Consider the following 27,926-nt stretch of genomic DNA (forward strand, 5'->3'; position numbering starts at 1 on the left):
GGAATGAATATCCCGAGATTAACATTAAAACTTACAAGTTGCAATGGACCAAAAAAAAAAAAAAAGAAATGCAGAGAAAAAATGTTGTAGAATAAGAACGAGGAGGCGAGGAAGAAGAAAGATGAATAGTAAATTAAAAGTACAAAATAAGTAATGAGATGCGGGCCTTTTGATAAAAAATATTAAAATATTAATTTGTTTATTCCAAAAATCCATAACATCTGCATTGGTTCAATTTTTTATTATTAAAATATAATAAGTATTAAAATATTATTTTATTTGACTAAAAATCATCATAGCGTCTCAGTCTTCATTCAATTATAATATTATTAAAATAATATTATGAAAGAAAATTTTCAAAAGTCGTCATTCATTCTATTCCAACAAAATAATATATTAATATGTATATTGATATATATGTATAATAGATATTATCGAATCGGATCGACTCCTATTTGAATTAGATTTGATTAATTAATCGTTAAAAATGCTTCGTTCAAATTCCACTGCCAATAGCATTCGAATAATCCGAATTCAATTGGATTATGTCAAATCTCAAATTCGAATTCAAATTTTTAATATCGTTTACATCCCTAGTGTCCGCATCGCTCTGAGGATTTTTAATCAAGGTTCCGAAACCCAAAATGGGTCATAATCCCAGTCCGAATCCTCTGGGAATCGGACGATCTGGGCCAATTAAGATGTGCCACGTCATCCCAACCTGTGGGATCCATGTGTACAAAACTGACGTGGTCTACCGTAATTGGCCGATTATTACGAGTGCATCTGTAAACGATTCTTTCACCGACGATACTGTATGTGAAATCAGAAAGGCCAACGATCATTCTCTTTGTATTTCCAAAATGCGAAGTACACAATACAAGAATTATGGGAAGGGGAGAGAGAGAGACGCACGCACAATCTGGTAAGTGGTTTGGGTGAGAAGAGAGAGTGCGAGACAGATTAGTTACTTTTTTTTTTTTGTTTTTTGCTAAATAAAAGAACTGTAAGCTTATCAGAGGAAATTTGTTGTAAGCCGAAACACATGAGCATTCACCGCTCCTGCTCTCGAGAAGAAAACTTACCTCGGTATGTCTAGATTTTTCTTATTTATTCGTTTAATAAAGTAAATTCTAGTTGAAGTTTATATTTTACCATCTGGGTTGGGTGATTTTTGTTCCTATTGGGCTGATTCTGTCGTATATATGCATAACCCGTGTTTGTGCGCATGTGTGCATATAATTTTTGTTCTTATTGTGCTGTGTGATTCTTTATCATATCCAAGTTTTTTATTATTGTATCCTTATTTTCTTTTGTAAGTTTTTGTTCATGGGTTAATGGGTATCTTCATTTGGGTTAATGAATTGGTATGAAGATAGTTCTAGTGTGGTGTACTGGATGGGCTTACCAAAGATGCATAAAACCAAATATTAGAACACAAGGAAATGAGTCATAGATGATACTAACAGGTATCCTGGAAAATAGAGGAATCTGTCTCATTGCCTGATTTGCGTCCGCCAGTTGGTGATCACGAATTAGCTTGTTTAGGATCAAAGAGAAGCGTGTATAGGTCAGACCCTTGGTGAAAATGGCAGTTAAGTAACAAATCAAAAGAGAAAAAAAATGGCAGGCAATTATTGAGCATTTGGAACAATTATTATCACCAAATTGTCGCAAGTACCATGCTTTTGTACAAAATGATAAATCAACTACTATTATGAGTGTGAAAAACAGAAGCCAAAGCATGATGAAGGATGCTAATGTTGCTGCAATGAAGAAGTGGCAGTGATGAAGAATAGTTCTAAGTCGTGAAGTGAAAACAGAATCCATATACATTTTGGCAGTAGCAGTGGCAAGAGAATCATATTTTTGCTTTGATCCTAGAATGAGGTACTGTTGTCTGTAGGCTGCTCAAGGGATAAGATTCTAAGATAAATGTATTTGGCTGATGTAGGCTGTTGCCTTCCGATCATTGGTTCATCAAGTGGATCAGCATTGAAATAGGTGACAGAAAGAAATTAGATAGCTGATCAGTACAAACATTATATTGTGGATTATGCCTCACACATTATGAGACACATCTAATTGTTGCAATACGAGATGTTCTAGGAACATGAACGGACATGTTTGGTTGATGATGCAGATTAACTGAATGTGTAATTTAAGGTATTTTTAGGCTCCAGTTAGCCTACAGTAAGTGGGATCCCTACCATGACTTGATAGATTTAGAGTAGGGGAACTCAGATTAGACAATGTTTGGGTGCTTTCCATATTAGCATGACCAAAGAGATTAATGTAGTTGGTGTTGAAAAATGAGCTTGCATCCTTAGGAAATAGAGGAAAATATAACAACATTGGTGCATTTTTGATAGATTTGTTGATGCCCATGGGGGAAATGAGCAATTTCTCCACTATGAAGAACTATAATGCTTTTTAGAGTTCTTTTTTTGATTGGTAATAAGTTAATGCTATATTGATTTTGTGTAGAATTATACAACACGACTCTCCATTATAGAGGAATATAAGCATTTTTTTTTTGAATATAAAATGAAAATTCATTGAATAAGAAAAGAAAATAATACAATCTAGCAGGTGATAAGACATCACATGCACACAGAAAAGCAGAAAAGAACTGCTAAGGAACAGAATTAAGTAAACTATCTAAATCACAAAGTTGTAAACCCAAAATATCTCCCAATCTGTCCCCCAAATCCTCCCTAGAGACTTGATTAAACTCTGGAGTTAATAGAACCCAGTCTGCAACCAAATTGCTAACAACTGCCACAATCTTGTTCAGATTCCAATATTTATCCTAAAAAGTTCTATTTCTTTCCTTCGGTATGTCCCAACAAATTGCAAACAGGATACAGCTCCAAAGTGATCTTGCTTTCTTGCTACCTCTTAAGTCTTAACTTTGTCCATGTAGAAAAAATTTCTGCAGTAGATTCTGGCTGAAAGTTTGAGAACCCGAACATAGAAGTAAATATTCTCCATAAGAACCCAGCTATCTTGTACGAGAAGAATAGATAACCAACAGTTTCCTCCTGTTCTTTACAGAGGAAACACATGGCCATGCTAAAGCCCCTAGATTTTAGATGGTCCGCAGTCAATATGCTGTCTATGGCTACAAGCCAAGCAAACGCTTCAACCCTTGGAGAACTGGATTTCCCCAAGCAGCACCTAGCTGATTTGGATCTGAACCATCTCTGAGAAGAGCCAAGTAAGATGGTTTGACAGAAAACTTCCCATTTGAGCACTCTTTCCACCAACGTTCATTCCTCGACTGAGCTGAGATCTTCACTTCCTCTAGTTTCTCCAGTAGGGATATACATTCCTCCACTTCTCTATCCAGCAAAGGCCTTCTAAACTTTGGGCACCATATCAACTGTTCACCCCTCCTTTCATAACACTGACTTATAGAAACTTCAGCCTCAGATAACCTATACAAACTTGGGCATAGATCACACAGCTTACCTATCCCACACCAATCGTCCTCCCAAAACCTGATTCTTGCTCCATCTCCAACTAAGAAGCTTGTTAGACATCTGAGCTCTTGATTAAATTTCATAATCTCCTTCCACACACTCACCCCATATGAAGATCTCACCTCCCTGGATTTCCACCCAAACCTCACCCTCCCAAACTTAACCCACCACCATTCTTCTCCATATTGAGTTTTCCTCCCTCCCTAACCCAAATCTCCATAACCACTTCCCTACCAATGCCTTGTTGAAAATCTTCACTCTCCTAAAACCCAACCCACCCTTCTCCTTTGGTCTACAAACTCTCCCCCAATTTACCAAGTGAAACTTCTTTCCCCCACCTTCCCCGCAAACCCCTTCCCATAAGAAATCCTTTAAAATTTTTTCAATTCTTTCAGCAACTTGTGTTGGGGTCCTTATTAAAGACATGTAATATTGGTAGACTTGAAAGGGCACTCTTAATTAAAGTTATTCTCTCTCCCCCCCCCCAAAGATAGATATTTTGCTTTCCATCCATCTAATCCTCTCTCCACCCTTTCCACTATTGGTCTCCATAATGCACCTAAATTTGAAGCTCCCCCAATCGACATCCCTAAATATGTAAGGGAGTTCCCCTAATCTGCATTCAAAGGCTTTAACACACTCCAATAAAACCTCCCTCTCAACCTCCACAACTCCAATCAAAACACTCTTTGACAGATTAACTTTCAAACTAGTTAATAACTCAAAATTCACTTTAACACCCCTCAAATTTAAGACCTGCTCAATTGAAGTATCCAAAAAAAAAATCAAAGTGTCATCTGCGTATTGCAAATGAGAAATATAAGGTCCATCTCTGCCCACTTTAAAGCCTTCAATTAGACCCAACTGTCCACTTCTCTACTTCAAGGATTTAAATATCGATACGATACGTCCGATACGGGGCGTATCGTATCGGTATCGGTTACTAATGATATGAGATACACTATGAATACAAGCGTATCCCGTCAATTGTTCGTATCAGATGGATATGGATGCGTATTGGCCGGTACACACGATACACGTTGCGTCTATTAGATCTCTTTATTCAGTAGTCTCCATAAAAAATGCGAATGAGGTGATTCTAACTCAGATCACTTAATGCGTTTAGAACTCACTACGATTCCAAACCACCAAGCCACGTTTCATTTCATGATATAAAGTGAAACAAAATAAGTTTTATTAACTTTTTGTATTCGCATGCAGTTTAAATAAAAAACACATATTTATATTTAACAGGTCTAACTAAAAATAAAAAAAATAATATTTAAAAATAGTATTTTATAAGCTAATAGAATAAATAATGTATCAAATCCACATTTATATAAAAAAGATGATTTTTAATATCGAGAAATTTATACAAATAGAATATTAATAATAGAATAATTATTTTAATACTTAAAATTTATAAATTTACACATGTTATAAATCTTTAAACTTTTATATACTTTTACAAGTTATTAACTAATATTTTAATTTACATTAGTAAGTAATAACAACATATTTGTTATTTACAAAACTTAAAAATATTATATACAAAGTATTGAAGAATATAATATTAAATTGAATCTATCAAATTCACTAATCTATATTTATTTTAGAAAATGATTTTTTATTTCATAAAATTTATAGAAATAAAAATATTAATAATGGAATAATTATTTTAGTAATTAAAAACTATGAATTTGTATATAATCTCATGTTGTTCGATCCGAGGTGTCCTGAATTGAGGTCACAGTTAGATATCTAGTCCTACCAACTAGTGAAGTCGAGGTGGAAGGACGAAGCCGTGCAACAAGATCTGAAACCAAGAAAGGGATCAGAGGCTCGAGGAGTTATTCCCCGGGTAGGCACTCCGGTGCTCAAGTCAGTCAGAAGAATGGGTGGTTGGGCCAAGTAGTTGAGAGAAACATGCTGGTCCGAGCAGAGGCTGATTAACAGTCTGAAGGCTGGAGAGTCAAAAGTCCTTTACTTAGGCGGAGGTTACCTACTTATAGCTGAGGATCCGTGTCTGATTCGGATGAGGCTTCCGGGGTTGTCGCGATGAGGTTGTCCGCTGAGGTCTTCGGGATAAGACCTAATCCTCAGCAGAGCTGTCCTTATTCGTACAGGGCTCTCCTCTCCTGATCACGCTTATCCATCCTACGTGGTGCCGACGTGGCCGAAGAGATAAGACGGCCGCGAAGGTGACATGTGGCGCCCAGGGCCAGTTTAACCATAACCCAAACATATATGTATCTTAGAAATTTTAACAAATTTGATATGCTTTAAGTTAATATTATATTTTTATAAATTATTAATTGATATTTTAATTTGCACTTGAAAATTTAGTATTTAGTTGACTTTTTCTTAATTTAAAAAAATTAAAATAGTAAAATAAAAAATTGATATAATAATTAAAATATAATAAGTGCATATGTTTAGTGTCTTGGACTCTTGATTGATGCACTATAAATAAAATTATACATCCCGGTACATTAGTTGTAATATATTTCTTCATATATATCCTTAATATTTACATTTTCCATGTATTTATATACTATTTTGTGATCATTTTGATTTTAAATTTAGTGTTATTAATGTTGATGAGGGCGAATTCTGGCCCTCCAATGACATTGTGACACATGGCATCTCAAAATAGCTAGATGACACCTAGACACCACCTAAGTGATGATTTGGAGTCCCAGATCGTGGCTCGTCTTTACCACGACCTGGCGACCTGCCTTTACCGTTGACCTGGCGACCTGCCTTCACCGTCGACCTGGTGATCTGCCTTTACGCCGACCTAGCAACCTCGGCCACAACTTAGGTCGACTTGCAGCACCTCGTCTAGGGTTAGCCTGTAGCACCTCGTCACTGGTCGAAGTGACCTCGACGTGAGGAGTGACATCCATCTAGGGCTTGCCGACTTGACTGGGGATCAGGCGGTGACTTGCGAGATGTGCTCACCGACAAATTCGGCATGCATATCCCGACGCTCCCAGGTTTCTCAGAAGTTGGCCCATGTATCGAATGTTTTGGAGGATGGTCAACGTGCATGGCGGTTACCTCCGAGGATCTCGGACTGGTTAGGCACGACCTCTTGGAAATCTCGGATGCGGTGCGTGAGGCCCAAACCAAACAATGCCTATATAAAGGCACCATCCCCAATGACACAAGAAAGAGGCGAGTAAGCACATTCTATCTCTCATACTTTATGATTTTTTAGCTCACGATCTACTACGAGAGTACTAAATCATCGGAGTGACCTCGTCGGGTTAGCCACCCCGGGTCCTCTAACATTGATTCCTTGTTGGTTTCTCTGAAGAGCTACCTAGCTCAGCAATCAACCCAGCTCGGCACCCAATCTACCCCCAGCTCGGCCTAGTCAGCTCGGCATCCAAGTCCTCATCCAGCAAAAATCCTCCACTTCGGCCTCTGAGTCATCAACCACCTGGAAGTAGTCCGAACAACAGGGTGCTGCCAAAAAACCCTTCATCAATTGGCGCTGTCTGTGGGAAACGCTACAAGAAGCTAAGTTCTCACCTCTAAAAAGCTAAGTCCTTATCTTTCAGAAAACTAAGATCTCACCTTTTAGAAATTAAAGTTCTCACTTTCTAATTTCCATTTTTTATGAACTCAAAGGCACTTTTGAGCAGCATCAATACTCAGAACGAATACCGATTACTGGGGGGCAAAAACATCTGTGATGAACTTGGAGAACTCCCTTATGACAATCAGACAAGTTCAGGCCGAACTTAGCATCCCTAGTGCCCCAGATAAATACCCTGCTACCGCATGTGAACGCTCCTCTCCCCATGGTAGAGCCATCAGCAGTTCTTGCCGGATCAAAGCGCGGCAGTTCCATGAGATGAAGCATGAATTTCCAGATGTGAGCATGGGAGCAGCTCGACGTATTCATGTTGATGCAGAATAGCAGCAGTAGAACGACCTTAACAACCAGCAATCTGGCGACAAGCACCTCGGAGTAAGGCTGTCCCCGCAGGTCGAGCCAGTCTTGGTTCTCGCAGGAAGTTGATGGCCAACAGACTACGCAGCTCTGCCGACTTTATTTTAGCCCGGATAAGCCTCATTAGTCCTCTTCGCGAGGTCTCCCCTACAGATTGAACCCTTCGCGGCTCCTGCGGGAGTTGGCGGCCTACGAACTATGCGAACGCCCTTGCGGGTTGAGCCCCTCAAGGCTCCTGAGCGAGTCGGCGACCTACAGTTAGTAGAGCTGCTCCCGCAGGTTGATCTCCCTGTGGCTTCTTGTAGGAGTGGATGGACGACCAATGTCATCCGAGGCTGATGCACTGCAGCCGTGGCTCTGAATTGCCGACTCACACCGACAACAACATTATGCCCTCGCAAGGGGGGGAAGAACATGTACGCCGTGGTCTCGCAAGCACTCACGTAGGAAGATAATCCCACGGGATGACATAGAAGCAGCCATATGAGAAGTTACTACAGAATGACCACCCGCGTAGGCGGAAAGGTCAGGCCGCACATTAGCCAAATAATATTAAGGAGAGTGGACTATGAAGTCGCTCCCAGAGCCTAAGGGCTAAGTTGCCAAGCTGATAAAGACCTCAACACAACCTGAGACCTAGTCGCCCCTTCGGCATGGGCAAAGTCAAGAATAAGGAGAGTGGACTACGAGTCGCTCCCTAGGCCTAAGGGTTATGGTGGCGAGATGACAGAAGAACTCGGCACCACACAAGACCTAGTCGCGCATGGGCAACCTAAACCCTAGTCGCTTCAGCAAGGGTAACCTAAACCCTAGTCGCCTCTCCGGCATGGGCGAAATAAAAAAATAGTTCACGTTCATTGGTGTGCAAACATGTCGGATACATTCCCTATAGTGTTCGTGCCCCTCGACTTATATCGACCTTGGATTATTCCTAACTATGCCCAACCCACCAGTTCGGCACCTCGGGTGAATCCACACTTAGAAAATTTTTTGGATGAAAAGAAAGAGAGAAAAAGAAACGACGGAAGGAAGATTAATTCGGCACAAGAAAGAAAAACAAAGGAAAGACTAATTCGCTTTCAGCATCATGATGGACGCAAACTTGGTCGATCTCTTCACGGTTGACCTCCACCTTGGTTCCTAGCTCCGCATCGAACTCGCCGGCTACTCTTTTGAGAACCAACTCGAGAAACACTACGTCGAAGTCTACCTAGGTGCAGCGACCTGATAAAACAACCACACTGAACCCCTTCTTGAGGACGACATGATGAGCTTCGCTCTTGAGGTACTTAGTTGGATTGTAGAACCCCTTGATGGTCACATCCCTAATAAGGTAGATGCCCTTGGGGTACTTGCTCCACCTCTCCTCGAGCAGATGAATTCGCTCTTGTGCCCCGATAATCAAGACGGCGAGGTCCTACGTAAGGCTGGAAACACTTGGACTCTTCCAACCTGAGAAGCAAATTGGATCGACACTTATGACTACGAGCTTCTCGAATCAGTCATTCCGGGCCAAAAGGAGCGATCTACTCCCTTCATCGAGCTACTTTCAGCTCGGGAGCAGGGGGATATTGATGAGGGCGGATTTGGCCCTCCAATGACATTGTGACACATGGCATCTCAGAATAGCTAGATGACACCTAGAAACCACCTAAGTGATGATTTGGAGTCCCAGATCGCGGCTTGTCTTTACCCCTACCTGGCGACCTGCCTTTTCCGCCGACCTGGCAACCTGCCTTCACCGTCGACTTGGCGACCTGCCTTTACGCCGACCTAGCGACCTCAACCACAACTTAGGTCGGCTTGCAGCACTTCGTCCAGGGTTAGCCTGTAGCACCTCGTCACCGGTCGAAGTGACCTCGATGTGAGGAGCGACATCCCTCTAGGGCTTGCCGACCTTTCTGGGGACCAGGTGGTGACCTGCGAGATGTGCTCACCGACAAATTCGGCATGCATATCCCAACGCTCCCAGGTTTCTCAGAAGTTGGCCCACGTATTGAATGTTCCGGAGGATGGTCAACGTGCATGGCGGTTACCTCCGAGGATCTCGGACCGGTTAGGCACGACCTCTCGGAAATCTCGGATGCGGTGCGTGAGGTCCAAACCAAACAATGCCTATATAAAGGCACCATCCCCAATGACACAAGAAAGAGGCGAGTAAGCACATTCTAGCTCTCATACTTTATGATTTTTTAGCTCGCGATCTACTACGAGATTACTAACTTAATCATCGGAGCGACCTCGTCGGGTTAGCCACCCCGGGTCCTCTAACATTGATTCCTTGTAGGTTTCTCTGAAGAGCTACCTAGCTCAGCAATCAACCCAGCTCGGCACCCAATCTACTCCCAGCTCGGCCTAGTCAGCTCGGCATCCAAGTCCTCATCCAGCAAAAATCTTCCACTTCGGCCTTTGAGTCATCGGCCACCTAGAAGTAGTCCGAACAACAGGGTGCTGCCAAAAAACCCTTCATCAAATGTATTTATGAAATTTGTGTGTATTTCCCTAGCGTATCCATCTTTTTCGTTCATATCCATGTGTTTCCAAAGCGTATTCGTATCTGAGTTGTCTGATACGATATCCGATACCGATACTTTAATCCTTGCTCTACTTACAAATATATATGGTGGTTATAATAAACACCAATGGCTAACCAGTTAAAGAGGTTTGGTGTCGTCCTATCCTTTCCAAGTGGGAGCTTTCTGCTAAGAGGTCTTCCACGGTGCTATTAATACTTGTGACTTGCTGCAAAGGAAGAGACTTGGCTGTTGTCTTGCCCCAAATTGGTGTGTTTTGTGTGAAGCTAATTTCCTGCCCATTTTCTTGCTGTATTTGGGATTGGTTTTTTTCTCTTTTTGGGCCTAGGTGGAGCACTCCAATTAGTCTGGATAGCCTGTTTGAGTCTACTACTAATTTTGGCTTATAGGTTTCCCTCCAAGGGGCTTCTCCAAATAATATATGGGAAACTTCTCTACTTTGGTGGCAGTTATTTATAGATTAGGGTGAAACTGAACTTTGATGGTAGTTCTGTAGGTAATCCTGACCCCTCTGGAGTAGTTGGTGTTTTTAGAGATATGGAAGGAAGAGTCTTGGCCCTTTTCTCTGGCCCAATTGGGATGGGTGACTTGCTTAGAGTAGAAGGGTGCTACTTCAAGGGCTCAGGTTGGCTAAACAGCTGGGTTTTCAATAGTTGGAAGTGGAAGGGGATTCTAAGTTGGTCATAGGTTAGATGCAAACAAACAGCTTGGGCATTTGGCCTCTTAGACAACCTTTAGGCTGTGTTTGGTTTGAAGGAAAAGGTAGGGAAAGGAAAGGATGCAAGGAAACCTTTACAAACCTTGTATGGGTTTCCCTACTTTTCCTTTCCTTTCCTCACCTTTTCCTTCAAACCAAACATAGCCTTAAGTGAAATAATGAACCTCACAAGGGAGCTAGGAGCACAGTTTAAATGGACTAAGAGGTCAGCAAATGGTTGGCTGGTGCTTTAGCAAAGCAAGGAGTTAATAGGGAGGCTTTATTTTGGGCCTGGTTGTAAGTTGTTTGTGATTTCAGGGATCACCATTTTTTTGGAGGTGACAGTTGTAATTCTCTTCTTTAAAGTTAATGCAAGTTACCATTTCCAATGAAAAAAAACGAAACTTCACTTTGGTTCCAGTCTTGTATTGGGATGGGTTGAGAGGGTGAGGCTATGTGTTTTTTTGTTGGGTTTCGGGGCAAGGTGGGCTACGTCCTCTCCTATATTGATTTACCTCCCTTTTATAATGGTTAATAAAGTTCAAGATGGCTGCCCCTCCACTTAGAGTAAAACCTAGGGGTCTTAAAAAGAAAGAAAAAAGTCACACAATTGGTGGATGGATCTACTGGTAAGTCAGAGACCAATGTCCTCAGCAACTCATCATCACTTTAAGCACTACAGTGGTATAACCTCCAAAGGAAAACATACATGAACTAATTCTGTGCTGATGGAAGAAGATAATGAACAATTTCTTGAATTTGATATGAACGAAGGAATTAAAATAACAAATTCAATGAAAAACATATTTAAAAAATCCAGTGAAATGAATTTAGGTTATATATTTAAAAAATTCAATGAAAAACAGAAAGTACAAGTGTACAACTTAAAAAGCAGAAAATAAAATAAGATTTCAACTTGCACATAAAAAATCAATAAAAAAGAAATGAATTTAACTTAATTTACACCAAAAAAGGAAGGCCATAAAGTAATATTGAAGACTTAAATATTCTCCTCTTAGTTAAAGGAAGGACTAGTCTTTGTCATTTTTTGGGTTTCCTTAAAGATAATGGGTACAATGTTAATTCCAGTTTCTATTATTTAAATTTGAAAACTCATACTCTTAGTCAAAGTTAGCCAGTCTAAAAGGTAACACCAAATAGTGGAGTTTCAAAATTTAAACTGATGAGTAGCAAAGGAGCATTTTAAATAATAGCATTTGAAGATTTGGCACCCTAATTGGATAAGTTTTTGTAGTCAAATTATGCATATTACCCTAAACAAAAGAAACAAACTAACCCACCACCAGTTTCTTCTCTGATTAGTTCTGTTGAAGACTCTAGTAGCATTAGGTTAATATTACTATGAGTTTTCATACTGTTCCTGAGCCATGCCATTAACTCATTTTTTACATGTTCTCTTGCACTCAATTGTTATAGCCATAAGTCCCACTATTTGGATTTGCATCCTTTATATACTTGAACTGAAGGAAGGTGTAATCCATCATATGGATGGCCGAACCATGCTGGATGGTTAGACGAAATTTCAAAAAATTTCTTTCACTTTCTGGTAATCGAATTCCCAGTTTTAGAAAAACTGCATTTTTCAAGGATCGTTCTTGCATCGAAACCGGATCAGATTTGAAACCAAAAGGAAGGGAGAAGTATACTTGATACGGAATCCACAGATGTAGCTCCCAAGGTGGTAATTCACGCCCAAACTGAATCCCAAAACCAGCTTCCACTGAAGATGGTGCAACTTTGAATGAAGCTGACTCAGCAATGCAGTTTTCAGCAAAACTACAATCCAACTGTGTGGATCGAACAAGGGAGGTGAGCATGAATTTTCTTTGCAATTTTCTTGCAAAATTCAGAGAAGGAATTGATAAAAAATTAGTCCAAGAAGGGGAGATCGAATTAGGGTTTATGGCGGCAAGAACAGAGAGAGAGACAACTAAAAGTAGAAAGTGATGTGGAGCAGTTCGCCTCCTCTCTTTTTGTAAGCCTTAAGAAGCACCTCTCCTAATCGAATTAGGAGGTTCCTAATCCAAATATTTATTTGGATCTGGACTTTATTAGTGGATAAGACTTATCCTCTTATGAGAATGGGTGCTCTAGACCCATATCCAAACCCATATTTGCCCAAGTCACATGACAACTTAAGCAATCATGTGACAGCTTGATTAATCTCATTAATCATTGGCTTTAGTTCCATTAAGTAAGTGGCTCACGTCCTAAGATAGTTGCTAGCCCATTTAGGTTTAGTTTGTATGGTGTGGGACCCCAACAATGACCTCACATAAGTCCACATGGGTTCGGCCTAGCCTCTGTGAAAAGGCCTGGCCGAATTCACTGCCAAATGCAGTGAACCCCCTAGTCCATTTAGTATGGGATCTTAATGGGCCCAACATTTACAATTAAATGATCCCTGAGTCCAGCCATCCTATGAAGGCCCAAGGATATGGACTTAAGTAAGATATAGCCCATCAGGTAAACAACCCTTAATGGTTTCTTACACTCAACCTCTCAGTCCACAATGATCAAACACTGCCTGACAGGGAATGACCTCTCCCTTGATTGCAAGGTGTAGTGTTGCACTCTCTACTCGGATGGGTCCCGGGAATTAAAACCTTTTTCTAACACATTTTCTTAAAACAAAATATATAAATATCATATAAATATATTTTGCAAAACAAATCTTAAATACGGGTGAAATCGACTGCTAGCAGTTTTGGTTTCCATAAGAGTGAGTACAGTCCCGATCATTCACTTTGTCCGACAAAGGGGCTGATCCTATCACTTTGATCACCCATTAAAGTGAACTCTTAGACTGCCCTAACATACCCAGGTTTTGATTCCCAAAGGATCTCACTGATTGGCATATCAAAGACAGCCTGATCCGACACTCAGTGCAGTACCATAATCAAGTCTAGGGGTTATGTGTAACTTTACAGTTTTGCCCATCAGTCTCCAAGGTCCAAGGCATAACTGGAAATTGGTCCGGGTTTAGTGTTTCAAACAAACACACACTACATATGCTTTGGGTCTAACCCTAGCAATCGAGACAGGCTGCCCCAACTTCTTTGTTAGCAAATTAGTGTCAGCCTTGGCAGGATAAACTCCCCAAGTCTATCCAACGGCTGAGAACATTCTAAACTAACACGAGTCTCATAAGTGTCCAGTTTAAGGGGTAATTACACAGAAACACACCAATGATAACATGAAACAATTATGCACTTTTATTCATTTACAATAAATGTATCTGTCATCAATCTGATTGGAGCTAAGGGCATACACTGTCTAACATAAACATACCTTTCTCAATGAGAATATCTTAAACAGATTTCATCAAAGGTAAGAGAAATCATTTGAACCATGGTTCCAAGTATCGATACACCTCTATGTATCGGCAGAGGTGTATTGGTACTTTCAACGATACTCCCCCATTTTTTTAGTTTTTTTTTTGTTTTAGGTTTCAGTTTTACATATACTTATATATATTATTTAAAAAAATGGATTCCTGAAAACACCTGTAAACAAATGTATCAGGAACCAAAGGATACGGTATGATATGCTCCATATGAAGGGATGAGAGATCCATCCTATGGACGCCCAAAGATTGCGGAATAAGGGGCGAATTTCAAAAATTTTATCTCTCCCTTCAACTGGGAATCGTATTCCCTATTTAGAAAATCATATTTTCAAGGATCAATCTCGAACCATAAACTGAACCAGATCTGAACCAAAAGGAGTGGGAGAGGATTATACCTGATACGGAGAAATACTATCTCCCAATGGAGGTGTTCACGCCCAAGGAAGGATCCAAAATCAGCTCCCACTGAAGATGGCGCAGTGAAGGATGGAGCAGAATCAGCAATGTTCTTCAAAAGAACTTGACCCTTCGCAAGAATCAACTGGACGGCTTGTGAGTACAGCTCCAATCAATCTTTTCCCAAAAGATTGAAATCAAGATCCAATCTTGATTGCTCCCAAGAACTAGAGATCGAACTGAAGGAATGGCAATGGCAGGAAGGTGGCGGCAGAAGAGAATTCGCAGTATGCAGGAAATCTCTTAATCTCTCTTTCTTAAAGAGAAGAATGCTATTGATGTTATTGTGTTCTTTAAGGCTGCCGCCCCCTTCCCCTTTTATAATCTTAAAGAGATCAGCTCCTAATCAGATTAGGAGTTGCTAATCCAAATCATATTTGGGTTAGAAGTCCCTTAGTGATAAGGGATAATCCTTATCTTATCTGCAGATCAGATCAGCTATTTCCTAATCTAATTAGGAGGTTTCCAGATCTAAATCTTATTTAGATCTTGGACTCTCTGAGTGGATAGGGTCTAAGCCCAATCCTTTTAGCTGACCCACTTCAGAATTCGCCCCCTTTAAATGACTGATCAAATCAGCCCAGTTCGAAATGGGCTTAAGGCCCATTAAGGTTATGTACTCAAAAACCTTCCAAATTGCTGCCCAGTTGGGCTTCCTTGTATGGCGTGGGACCCAAGCATTGATCTACACATCAGCCACATGGGTTCAGCCCAGCCTTTGTTACAAGGCCTGGCCGAATGCACTGCTGAAGACAGTGTACCCCCTGAAACCCATCAAATGAGCTCTATGGGCCCAACACTTACACTAAGTGGTCCCTGGGCCAAGCCACCTTGTAACACCCAGGGACTGTGGGCAGATGCAAGATTAGCCCATCAGGCATTATCCTCAATGGTCTTACACTTAACCTCTCAGCCCATAATGATCATACACTGCCCGACAAGAGAGGACCTCTCCCTCGGCTGCAAGGAACAGTGTTGCACTCTCCACTCATATGGATCCCGGGAATTAAAACCTTCTTGCAAACATTTTAGAAACCATATATATACTTTTATATCTTATATAAAATATATTTTGCAAAACAAATCTCAACGGTTGAAATCGGCTGCCGGCAGTCTTGGTTTCCATCAGTGAGAGTGCATCCCCGATCATTACCTTTGTCCGACAAAGGGGCTGATCCTGTCACTATGATCACCCACTCAGATGAATTCTCGGACTGTCCCAACATACCCAGGTTTTGACCCCCGCTAAGGATCTCACTGATTGGTACATCAAAGATAGCCCAATCCGACACCTAATGCAGTATCATAATCGAGTCTAGGGGTCGGGTGTAACTTTCCAGTTTTGCCCATCAATCTCCAAGGTCCAGGGCAATACTGGAAATCTGGTCCAGTTCAAAGATTCAATTAATCCTACATTGTATGTGCCTAGGGTCTCACCCTGGCAGCTGAGACAGGCCACCCCAACCGACTTGGTGGCACCACAGTGTCAGCCTTGTCAGGATAGGTCTCCCCAGACCGACCCACCGGCTGTGAACATTCTAAACTAACACGAGTCTCATTAAGTGTCCAGTTTAAGGGTATTACATAGAAACATACCAAGGGAACATGAATCAAATATGTATCTTTATTCATTTACAATAAACTCATAAAGCACATCATTCTGATTGAAGCTAAGGGCATACAAAACTGTCTAACAGCTCCCACTTGCAATTTGGTCCAATCAGGTACTAGCCGGAGTCCCATGCTTTCCACGTGTTTCTCAAACACTTTCTGTGATAGTGGTTTTGTCAATGGGTCTACTACATTTTCCGCTGATGCTACCTTCTGAATCAGGACGTCCCTTCTACCAACAATCTCCCGCAGTACGTGGTACTTCCTCTCGATGTGCTTCGACTTCGAGTGGGCTCGTGGCTCCTTAGCCTGAGCAATGGCTCCATTGTTGTCACACAACAATGGGATGGGTGATGTGCTGGACGGAACAACTCCTAACTCGTGAACGAACTTTTTCATCCACACAGCTTCTTTGGCAGCTTCACTTGCGGCAATGTATTCGGCCTCGGTCGTGGAGTCTGCAGTGGACCCCTGTTTGCTGCTTTTCCAGCAAACAACACACGATCCTATCGTGAAAACATATCCAGATGTAGACTTTCTATCATCTGGGTCTGACTGGAAATCGGCATCTGTATACCCTTGGATCTGCAGTGAGCTACCGTCGAACACCAGACAAAACTCTTTTGTCCTTCGAAGGTACTTAAGTATGTTTTTCACAGCAGTCCAATGCTCCTGCCCTGGGTTGGCCTAAAATCTGCTTACTACACTCACTGCCTGAGCAATGTCAGGACGAGTGCACAACATGGCATACATGATGCTCCCTACGGCAGAGGCATAGGGAACGTCTTTCATGCCATCAATCTCCTCAGAAGTCTTGGGAGACATCTTCTTGGAGAGAGTGACTCCGTGCCTGAAAGGAACATTTCCTTTCTTGGAGTTTTCCATGCTGTATCTTTTGACTATTTTGTCAATGTAAGCAGATTGGGATAATCCTATTATCCGCTTCGATCTATCTCTATAGAGTCGAAGACCCAGTATATAGGAGACTTCTCCAAGATCTTTCATGGAGAATTGCTGCGAAAGCCATACTTTCACCGTAGTTAACATTCCTACATCATTCCCAATGAGTAGAATGTCATCTACATATAGAACCAAGAAGGTAACCTTATCCCCACTGTACTTCCTGTAGACACAGGGTTCATCCGGATTCTGCTCGAAGTCAAACGATTTGACAGCAGAGTTAAAACGGATGTTCCAACTTCTAGAAGCTTGCTTAAGCCCATAAATGGATCTGTTAAGTTTACATACCATGTTTTCCTGACCTGCAGCAATGAAGCCTTGCGGCTGCTGCGTATAGATATTTTCAGTAAGATCTCCATTCAGGAATGCAGTTTTGACATCCATCTGCCAAATCTCATAATCATGGTATGCTGCTACAGCTAGCAGGATCCTAATGGATTTAAGCATGGCCACAGGCGAAAAGGTTTCCTCATAATCGATGCCTTCTTTCTGAGTGTACCCTTTCGCCACTAGACGAGCCTTGAAGGTCTCAATCCTGCCATCGGGGCCCTTCTTCCTCTTGTAAATCCATTTGCAACCGATTGCTTTTACCCCGGAGGGTGGATCTACTAGAGTCCAGACTCCATTGGCCTCCATTGAGTCCATCTATGCTCTCATGGCCTCCACCCACTTCTGGGAATCTATGTCCAACATAGCTTCCGCGTAAGTCACGGTATCCTCCTCACTAGTCAAGGTTTCCACCAGGTAACTATCCTGGTCATAACCATAACGGACTAGTGGCCTGGATGCCCGAGTGGATCTTCTAAGTTGGTCACTACCTGGAACTTGTGGGACATCTCCCACTGCTCCTGAGCTCTCCTCATCAAGAACAACTTCCTGACGATGGGTGTTCAGGATATAGTTGGTTTCCAAGAATTGCGCATTTCGACTGCAGAATACTTTCTGCTCACTTGGGTCATAGAAAAGGTAACCTACAGAGCCTTTTGGGTAGCCTACAAATAGGCAACGACTGGTTTTAGATTCCAACTTGTCTGCACTCGTTCTTTTAACGTGTGCTGGACAACCCCAAATCTTCAAGTGTCTGACACTTGGTTTCTTTCCGGTCCAAAGTTCATATGGAGTATTCGGAACCGATTTGGTTGGAACCCGATTCAGCACGTAAATCGCAGTCTCTAATGCGTAACCCCAAAAGGATGTGGGTAACTCTGAGTTTATGAGAAGCGACCGGACCATATCTAATAAGGTCCTATTCCTCCTCTCTGAAACACCGTCAAGTTGTGGTGTAGCAGGAGGAGCTAATTGTGACACTATCCCATTGTCCTTTAAGTAGTCCCTGAATTCGTCAGAGAGATATTCGCCACCTCGATCCGATTGAAGGGCTTTAATTTCTCTCCCTAACTGTTTCTCGACCTCATGTCTAAACTCTTTGAACTTTTCAAAGGATTCAGACTTGTGTCTTATTAGGTACACGTAACCATATCGTGAAAAATCATTTGTGAAGGTGATGAAATACACGTGTTGATTTCGTGTCCTAACACTCAGGGGACCACATACATCAGTATGTATTAGGTCAAGTGTGCCTGTACATCTTTCAGGCTTACCATTAAATGGCCGTTTCGTCATCTTGCGTTGTAGGCAAGGCTCACAGGTGGGAAGATCTTCTACAGTTAGAAAATCCAAAGGACCATCCTTTACCAACCTTGTGATTCGGTCAACACCGATGTGGCCATGTCGGTAATGCCACAGACACGTGGGATTAACTGTATCACGGGCTCTTTTCTTGGGGATTGCAGCCGACGTAGTTTCGGTTATGTTAGTTTCTAGAGAAGGATGTAGAACATAGAGACCGTTCTCCAGTTCCCCATATGCGATGAATCTGTTATTTCTTTTAATAGTAATCGTATTACTAAAGAAGACAGAATAACCATCTGCACACAGTTTTGAGACAGAAATCAAATTTCTTCTTAAATTTTGTACATAAAGACAATCTTTCAGTACAATTATTCCTTCTCTAAAATATAATTCCACGGTTCCTATGGCCGCGGCTGCAACAGTTGCAGTAGTCCCCAAGTAGAGTGTGACTTCTCCTTCACTCAGCCTTCTGCTTACCTTGGACCCCTGCAGTGAGTTACACGCATGAGTTGAAGCCCCGGAGTCAATACACCTGGACGCAGAAGCTACCAATAAATTGGTAGCTATAACACAAGTTTCGAAGTTACCTTTCTTGGATTCCAGGTAGGCAGGACAATTCCTTTTCCAGTGGCCGGTCTTCTTGCAGAAGTGACAGGCATCCGATGCTTTGTCTTTCTTCTGCTTCTTGCTTTTAGTGGCTTTCTTCTGAGGCTTCTTTGCCTTCCTCTTTCTCTTGCCTGTCTTGCCAGCTTCAACAAGCATGGCTACAGGCTCATCCTTTTTAATCAGTTCTTCAGCTCTTTGCAACATATTGCTGAGCTCTTGTAAGCTGACATTCAGCTTGTTCATGTTATAGTTCATGATGAACGGATTAAAGGAAGGAGGCAAAGAGTTAAGGATAGCATCTATCTGGGTTGCAAGGTCCAGCCCGGATCCAAGAGCCTCCAGTTCGTTGATGTATCCCATCATCCGAAGACAATGGTTGTGAACTTGTTGACCCTTGGACATTTGTGTGGTCATGAACTGTTTCAAGACCTTTTGTCGAGTAGAACGATTCTGCTCTTCATACATTGTCCTGAGACTGTCCAATATGTCTTTGGCAAGTTCGATCTGATCGAACTGCCTCTGTATCGGATTGTCCAAGGAGGCAATGATGTAACACCGGGCAAGGGAGTTTTTCTCCTCCCATTCTTGATAGTCTCTCCTTCGGGCCTCAGAAGCCCTATCTCCCAGACGCTCCGGGGCAGGATTCTTTGCCACTTTGTCAAGTTTTTCAGAAGCAAGGACCAGCATAAGGTTCCTATACCAGTCAGCATAGTTTGGGCCTTTCAACTTGTTGTCATCAAGTAGCTTTGCAAATGATCCGTTTGCCATTTTCTGATAAAAGAGCAAACATCAGTCCACGACCTAATTTGATTCATGTTCATTTCATAGATATGGATTTTAATCTACGATCCATTTCCATTTATTCATCTCTGAGATTTCCCTCCTTTCTCAGTGACGGAGACTACGGGTTGTCTCTGGAAATGTGGGAAATCACATAGGGTGCATGAGGCCAACTGTTTCAGCTGCATAACCCCACCACCTTTCTGTGAAGGATCATATCCACTCATCATATGAGTTTTCCCTTTGGCCTCTGTCAGACAAGGTTCAGAGCCGTTTTCAGGTAAACCTTTCTGTCCAGTGAGTGCTTACCCATCATATTCGTGAACGCCAAGGTACCGTGAGAGAGTTCCCATTTTCTGGTGAAGCCCCTCCTACATTGGTCTATGACGCCCCTATCATCTTATGAAACACTTAGACAAGCCCAACAGCAAATGGATAGCCCATTTTCTGGTGCGTTTCCTCATTACTGAAGGACCCATCCTCGTGCTAATGATGGAAGGCCTTTAGAGAGTTCATCATATGAATCTCCCTATCACATGCACTCATATTATCTGGAGGGAACAAATAATTATGCCCTAGTTCTATCTTTAGGTCAAACCAAAGTGGCTCCCACTGACTTTCACAAAGCCAGATTTTGGTGGGCCTAAATCGGCTAGGGTTCCGCACGAGACCTCATGATGAGGTGTGGGGCCCACCACTGAGGGAGGTCATCCAATGACCAAAAGGGACACCATGGCAACGATGTGCATTCAGCCATGGTGTGCGAAAGAGCCACTGTCGATTGAGCATGGGCCAAGTACTTATGGCCCATGTACGTAGCACATCACACATCCATACATCACATGCAGGGATAAATTGATCCAATCAATTAATTATCTGTAAAGCCCATTCGAAGCCCATTTTAAATCCATAATATTAACCATTAATATTATCTAGGTATATGGGCCGAATGGTTCAACCCATACAGCTTTTAAGGGTTAGGTGGGCTTTTAGCAGTTTTAACTGTTTAAAACTGGGCCTTTACAGGTTGGGCCGAATTAACCATTTAATTAAATATCAATCCTTAGGCCCATTAGTGGGAAATTAGGGCTGACTTTCAGCCTTGATTAAACCCTAGATTCGGTCCAAACAGTTTGAACCAATCTTGGTTCGAATGGGTCTAGGGTTTGATCTTTAATTAAATCTTTAATTCAAGAAAATAATCTGATATTAATTACTGATAAAAGAAAAACAACAATCAGTAAATCAGGGCTGTTCGCACAATCCATCCTGCAAAACAGAGGTTAGATCACAGAATGCAGTTTCACAAACTGCAAATCGCAGATAGCGATTCTCCCATCTGCAAAATCTTCTTCTCTGCGAAATCTCCCTTTCTGCGCCGCCATCTTCGATCCAAAATTAAAATAAATAGAAATCCTATTTCTATTAATAATTACATCAGATCGAATACCTATACATTGAGTCTAGAAAAATAAAAAAAATTATTTACAGATTAAATGTAATAAATAAATCAAGAAACTGCAAATCTTGCAGGTTCCCTACGCAAACCAAAATTTCGATCTCCTCTTGTACGAACAGCCCATAAATCAAGAAAATCATAAAGAACAATTCTAAATAATAATCAGATTTATATAAAATTAATTTCAGATTATTCGCCCATTAATTTTGGGAACAAATTTCCCAAAACCCATATCTGTGCAAATTGGGTAGAACACACCTTCTGCCCAATTGCGCAGGTTCAGATCTGAAACAAACTGGTTCAAGATTTGAACCTGGCTCTGATACCACTGAAGGGATGAGAGATCCATTCTATGGACGCCCAAAGATTGCGGAATAAGGGGTGAATTTCAAAAATTTTATCTCTCCCTTCAACTGGGAATCGTATTCCCTATTTAGAAAATCATATTTTCAAGGATCAATCTTGAACCATAAACTGAACCAGATCTGAACTAAAAGGAGTGGGAGAGGATTATACCTGATACGGAGAAATACTATCTCCCAATGGAGGTGTTCACGCCCAAGGAAGGATCCAAAATCAGATCCCACTGAAGATGGCGCAGTGAAGGATGGAGCAGAATCAGCAATGTTCTTCAAAAGAACTTGACCCTTCGCAAGAATCAACTGGATGGCTTGTGAGTACAGCTCCAATCAATCTTTTCCCAAAAGATTGAAATCAAGATCCAATCTTGATTGCTCCCAAGAACTGGAGATCGAACTGAAGGAATGGCAATGGCAGGAAGGTGGCGGCAGAAGAGAATTCGCAGTATGCAGGAAAGGAATGGCAACTGGACGGCTTGTGAGTACCTTCCAAATTGCTGCCCAGTTGGGCTTCCTTGTATGGCGTGGGACCCAAGCATTGATCTACACATCAGCCACATGGGTTCAGCCCAGCCTTTGTTACAAGGCCTGGCCGAATGCACTGCTGAAGACAGTGTACCCCCTGAAACCCATCAAATGAGCTCTATGGGCCCAACACTTACACTAAGTGGTCCCTAGGCCAAGCCACCTTGTAACACCCAGGGACTGTGGGCAGATGCAAGATTAGCCCATCAGGCATTATCCTCAATGGTCTTACACTTAACCTCTCAGCCCATAATGATCATACACTGCCTGACAAGAGAGGACCTCTCCCTCGGCTGCAAGGAACAGTGTTGCACTCTCCACTCATATGGATCCCGGGAATTAAAACCTTCTTGCAAACATTTTAGAAACCATATATATACTTTTATATCTTATATAAAATATATTTTGCAAAACAAATCTCAACGGTTGAAATCGGCTGCCGGCAGTCTTGGTTTCCATCAGTGAGAGTGCATCCCCGATCATTACCTTTGTCCGACAAAGGGGCTGATCCTGTCACTATGATCACCCACTCAGATGAATTCTCGGACTGTCCCAACATACCCAAGTTTTGACCCCCGCTAAGGATCTCACTGATTGGTACATCAAAGATAGCCCAATCCGACACCTAGTGTAGTATCATAATCGAGTCTAGGGGTCGGGTGTAACTTTCCAGTTTTGCTCATCAATCTCCAAGGTCCAGGGCAATACTGGAAATCTGGTCCAGTTCAAAGATTCAATTAATCCTACACTGTATGTGCCTAGGGTCTCACCCTGGCAGCTGAGACAGGCCACCCCAACCGACTTGGTGGCACCACAGTGTCAGCCTTGTCAGGATAGGTCTCCCCAGACCGACCCACCGGCTATGAACATTCTAAACTAACACGAGTCTCATTAAGTGTCCAGTTTAAGGGTATTACATAGAAACATACCAAGGGAACATGAATCAAATATGTATCTTTATTCATTTACAATAAACTCATAAAGCACATCATTCTGATTGAAGCTAAGGGCATACAAAACTGTCTAACACCATACGCTTCCATACTCCCCCATTTTTTTAGTTTTTCTTGAAGCATTCTCATGCAGCCCTAGATCAGCCGACTGCATGAAGTAGTAAAGGGCTGATCGATCTGCTATAGATTGCCCAGTTCTTGGATTTTTTGGTGGGATCTAGTCATCAGGAAGGTGATCTACTGTTCGGCATCAAAATCAAGAACTGGAGTACGGGGAAGAGTCCCAGAAAAGTTGGACTCCTTGTTTTTTATCTGATCTTGGGCGCCCAGGTATTGTTAGTTTTCTTTTAATTTTCTGAAGAGGGCGGTTTGGTTTCTGGAATTTTCCGAGCCTCCTGGAGTGATCGATTCACTCTTCTCTCTATTGGGAGGCGTGGGGAGGAGAGAGATTTTTCTCCAGATAGGGTTTTCTTCTTCCGGAAGTGTTGGTTTCTGTGTGTGTGATATTAAATTATTTTTGAAAGGTCTCCAATCTATTTTTTTTCTTACTGTTGAACTGTTTGAAGTAAGATGTAGAGTTGAAATACCGAGATGAAATCTACCAGTATTGTGGGACTGGGTGTTGGAGGTAGTAGTGATATTTTTGGGTCTGGGATCATTACTACTGTAAAACTTGATGGTACAAATTATTTGGAGTGGGCACAATTAGCTAAGATGGCTTTATTAGTGCCCGTGGGAAATTGGGGTATCTCACTGGGGAGGAGAAGAAACCCGATACAGACTCTTCCCGATGGGTGCAGGAGAATTACATGGTAGTGTCCTGATTGTGTAATTCTATGTTACCTCATATTGCAAAAAATTTCGTATGGGCTAATACTACTAAGGAGATTTGGGATGGAGTGACTAAAACGGTGAAACCTACTCTCAGAAGCAAAATGAAGCCAGAGCCTATCAGTTAAGAAATCAGGTGATAAGTATGAAACAGGGAGAAAAACCTCTTGCTGTGTACTTCTCCATGCTGAAAATCCTATGGTAGGAAATAGATCACTTAGAAACTATGGTATGGGAAAGTGTAAATGATGCGATAACTTATCACAGACTGGTAGAGAGGAATAGGGTTTTTGAGTTCTTGGCAGGGCTGAACCCTAAACTTGACATTGCTAGGCAGCATATTCTTTCTAAGGAGGGTGTGACACTCTCTCATGCCTATGCCTTTGTCTCTAGAGAGGAGAGTAGGAGGAATGTAATGCTGAGATAGCCTGGGATTAACCAGTTGGCTATGGTTGGTACGACAAAACCTAAGCCGAATGGAGACAGGGGGAGTAGTGAGACTAGAAGGGAAGATAAGGACTTGGTGTGTGATTATTGCAAGGAGCCTAAGCATACCAGGGACACTTGTTGGAAGCTTCATCCAAATCTTATGCCTGCTCGGATAAGCAACAAGAAGGGAAATGAAAATGTAGCCACTATAGGAGACTCTTCGGCCCCTCTTTCCCAAATTGATTGGGAATCCATTGCAGTAGCAGCAGTGAAAACAAAATTAAAGAGGTTTGGACAGTTTATGAGTAAGAAAGATTCACCTAGCTCTAGCCTTCCAAATGAACAGCAAAATGCAGGAGCCAACTACACCACTTCCTTTACACATACAGGTAGTTCATATGCAACTGCAAATCTTGCATCCACTTCAGGTAAGGAGGGATCTCCCTGGAATATAGACTCGAGAGCATCTGAGCACATGACTAATGCCCCTACCTTTTTCAATTCCTATCATTTGTGCTCTGGTAGAGATAGAGTGTCTATAACAGATGGTTCACATATGTCCATTACTGGGAAGGGGAAGTTAGAGTGACCAATGATATAACTCTTTCTTCTGTTTTACATGTCCCTAGACTTCATACCAACCTATTGTCTGTTAGTTCTTTGACCAAAAATTTGAATTGTTCCACGACCTTTCTTCCTGGTAATTGTGTTTTGTAGGATCTGGAATCAAAGAAGATTGGGAGTGGTCGTGAGGTGAATGGAGTCCACCTTTTGGATGAGATTCCGAGACATCAGGGCCATCATGTTAGTAGCAACAGTAGTAGTGGGTCAGAGTTAGTGAACCAGATTATGCTTTGGCACAATCGCTTGGAACATCTTTCTTTTAGTTCTTTGAAATGTCTTTTCCCAAAGTTGTTTGAGTCTATTCAGTTATCTACTTTGGAGTGTTTGAGTTGTCAGATAGGAAAGTGATGTAGCACAATCCGGTCACTCCTAGCTAGCACTCACGTGGCTCCTAAAAGATACTTGAGAAGAAGAAGAATCCCGGGGGGAGTTACCTGACGGGAACACTCCGATGATTAAGTTAGTACTCGGTAGGAGAAGCAAGGAGAAGATGAAGGCTAAGAGTGCAGATAGCGCAAGTATTGAGGATGAAGATAATCAAGATCATACCTGTTCTCCTTGATACTAAACTCCTTATAGCAGAAATCGGTTGCCCCTGGCCCCTTGGCCTCTGACAGGGCGGGTATAACCGCCACTGTCAACCTGCCGCAGCCGTTACTTGCAGGGCTGAGGTGGCATGCGTGGGGCCGTCACCGCAGGGTACGTGCCTGTCAGGTGTAAGACACCCTCTAAAGGTGGCAGACACGACGCTTCCTGACGGGGGACATGGCTGCTGTCACCAGATTCGTCGGGTACGGTGGTTGGGCAGGAGATCCTCCTGCCCTCCTTCATGCAGCTTGCCGAGCTACCACATACCGGGCTGCTTCGGGGCAGATCGGTCCCTGCCTCGAAGCACCGAAGTGCTCCCTCTCAGGCGGGGGAAAGCTTGGGGTTCCTTTGGGGGAGCCCGGGCTCTCCGAGCTAGGTGGGAGTCGGTCTCACTGAGGTGTTAGTCCTCGGTGAGTTGTCAGTCTTTGACTTGGCGCTTCCTTCCCGTCGGGTAGAGATCATGTTGCCAGACTGGACTGTTCACCAAGCCAGGTCATGCGCACGTGTTCTTGGTCCATGGGGTTGGGCCAAATCGTCCTCCATCAGAAAGCATTGTAGTCAGTCGTTTAAACCAAGTAATAAAAGAAGTACTTCTGCTTTTAATATTGTTCACATTGATGTATGAGGGCCATATCATATCCCTTCCATGGGAGGATTCCGTTACTTTCTCTTGTTTGTGGATGATTATATACGATATTCTTGGATGTATTTGATGAGATCACATGATGAGGTTCCTAACTTGATACGTCAGTTTCACCAGATGGTTCTCACACAATTTGGAGTGAGAACTAAGGCTTTTAGATCATATAATGCCAGAGAGTACTTTGAGAAGGATTTGACCACGTATCTCTTAGAACATGGTGTAGTTCATTAGAGTAGTTGTGCATATACACCGCAACAGAATGGAGTTGCTGAGAGGAAAAATTGACACATTGTGGAGGTGGCAAGGAGTCTTATGGTGTGTGCGTCAATTCCTGTGCAGTTCTGGGGAGATGCAGTTCTTACAGCCGTGCATTTGATTAACTATGTTCCTTCACGGACTTTGGGGTTTAAGGTGCCATTTAGTCTTCTTTTGCAGATGGGGAGATATTTCATATACCTCTGAGGGTTTTGGTTGTGTTTCCTTTGTTCACATTCTTGGCCCTCATGGCAAGAAATTTGATCCTAAGGTCAAGAAATGTGTTTTTCTTGGGTATGCTCAGAACCAAAAGGGGTATTGTTGTTATGACCTAATGTCGAGGAGCAGATTAGTCACTATGGATGTTACCTTCTTTGAATCCACCTTCTTCTTCTCGAGTGGTTCTCCTCAGGGGGAGAGTTTTGGGGAGGAGAACTCACAATTTGTTCCTCTTCCTGTTTCTTTGGTGCCTCCATCAGTTTAGCCAGTTCCTACATCAGTTCACCCAGCACCTGCGCCTCCAATTTCATCACCTGAGCCACTACGGGCAGCCTCACAGAAATATTAGCGCTAGTAGATAATAGTTGACTCCACATATCCTCAACCTACACCACTCTCTATCAGCCCTTCTGAAACTCATGATTCGGCAGATACAATTTCAGGTATTCCTCTTGAGCCTGAGCCTATTATGTTTTCTGATGATAATGTTCCTGTCCCTAACACCATTGTTGCAGCTGATCCCATTGACCTTGATCTTCCCATTGCACTTCATAAGGGGAAGAGAAAGTGTACAACCCATTGCATTTCACACCATCTTTCCTACAGTCCTTATCACCCTCCTACCGTGTTTTTCTTTCTTCCCTGGATTCTGTGTTTATACCCAGGAATGTTATTGGGGCTCTCTCCAAACCTGAGTGGAAAACAGCCATGCAAGATGAGATGGATGCTTTAGTTAAAAACCAAACTTGGGAAATAGTTGATCTCCCCCCAGACAAGGAGATAGTCGGATGTAGATGGGTATTCATAGTGAAGTATAGGGCCGATGGCAAGATAGAGAGGTACAAGGCAAGGTTGGTAGCAAAAGGGTATACTCAGACCTATGGTGTTGATTATCTCTAGCAACCACCTATTCATGGCCCTTGTTCCAACTTGATGTCAAAAATGC

The 27,926-nt window shown here is 42.3% G+C and overlaps 1 long non-coding RNA gene across 2 annotated transcripts in view; it reads left to right on the forward strand.

The window, feature by feature from the left end:
- The first annotated feature begins 607 nt into the window (after positions 1–607).
- LOC104590785 (uncharacterized) overlaps positions 608–27,926 on the forward strand; it is a 41,995-nt gene continuing 14,676 nt past the window's right edge. For both annotated transcript variants that reach the window (XR_016084415.1, XR_016084416.1), the window contains exon 1: positions 608–1,089. This is a non-coding gene — a long non-coding RNA (uncharacterized LOC104590785). The remainder of the gene's footprint in view (positions 1,090–27,926) is intronic.

Source organism: Nelumbo nucifera, chromosome 3 (genome assembly GCF_055504915.1).
Source record: "Nelumbo nucifera cultivar China Antique chromosome 3, China Antique-T2T, whole genome shotgun sequence".
Taxonomy (NCBI): Eukaryota; Viridiplantae; Streptophyta; class Magnoliopsida; order Proteales; family Nelumbonaceae; genus Nelumbo; species Nelumbo nucifera.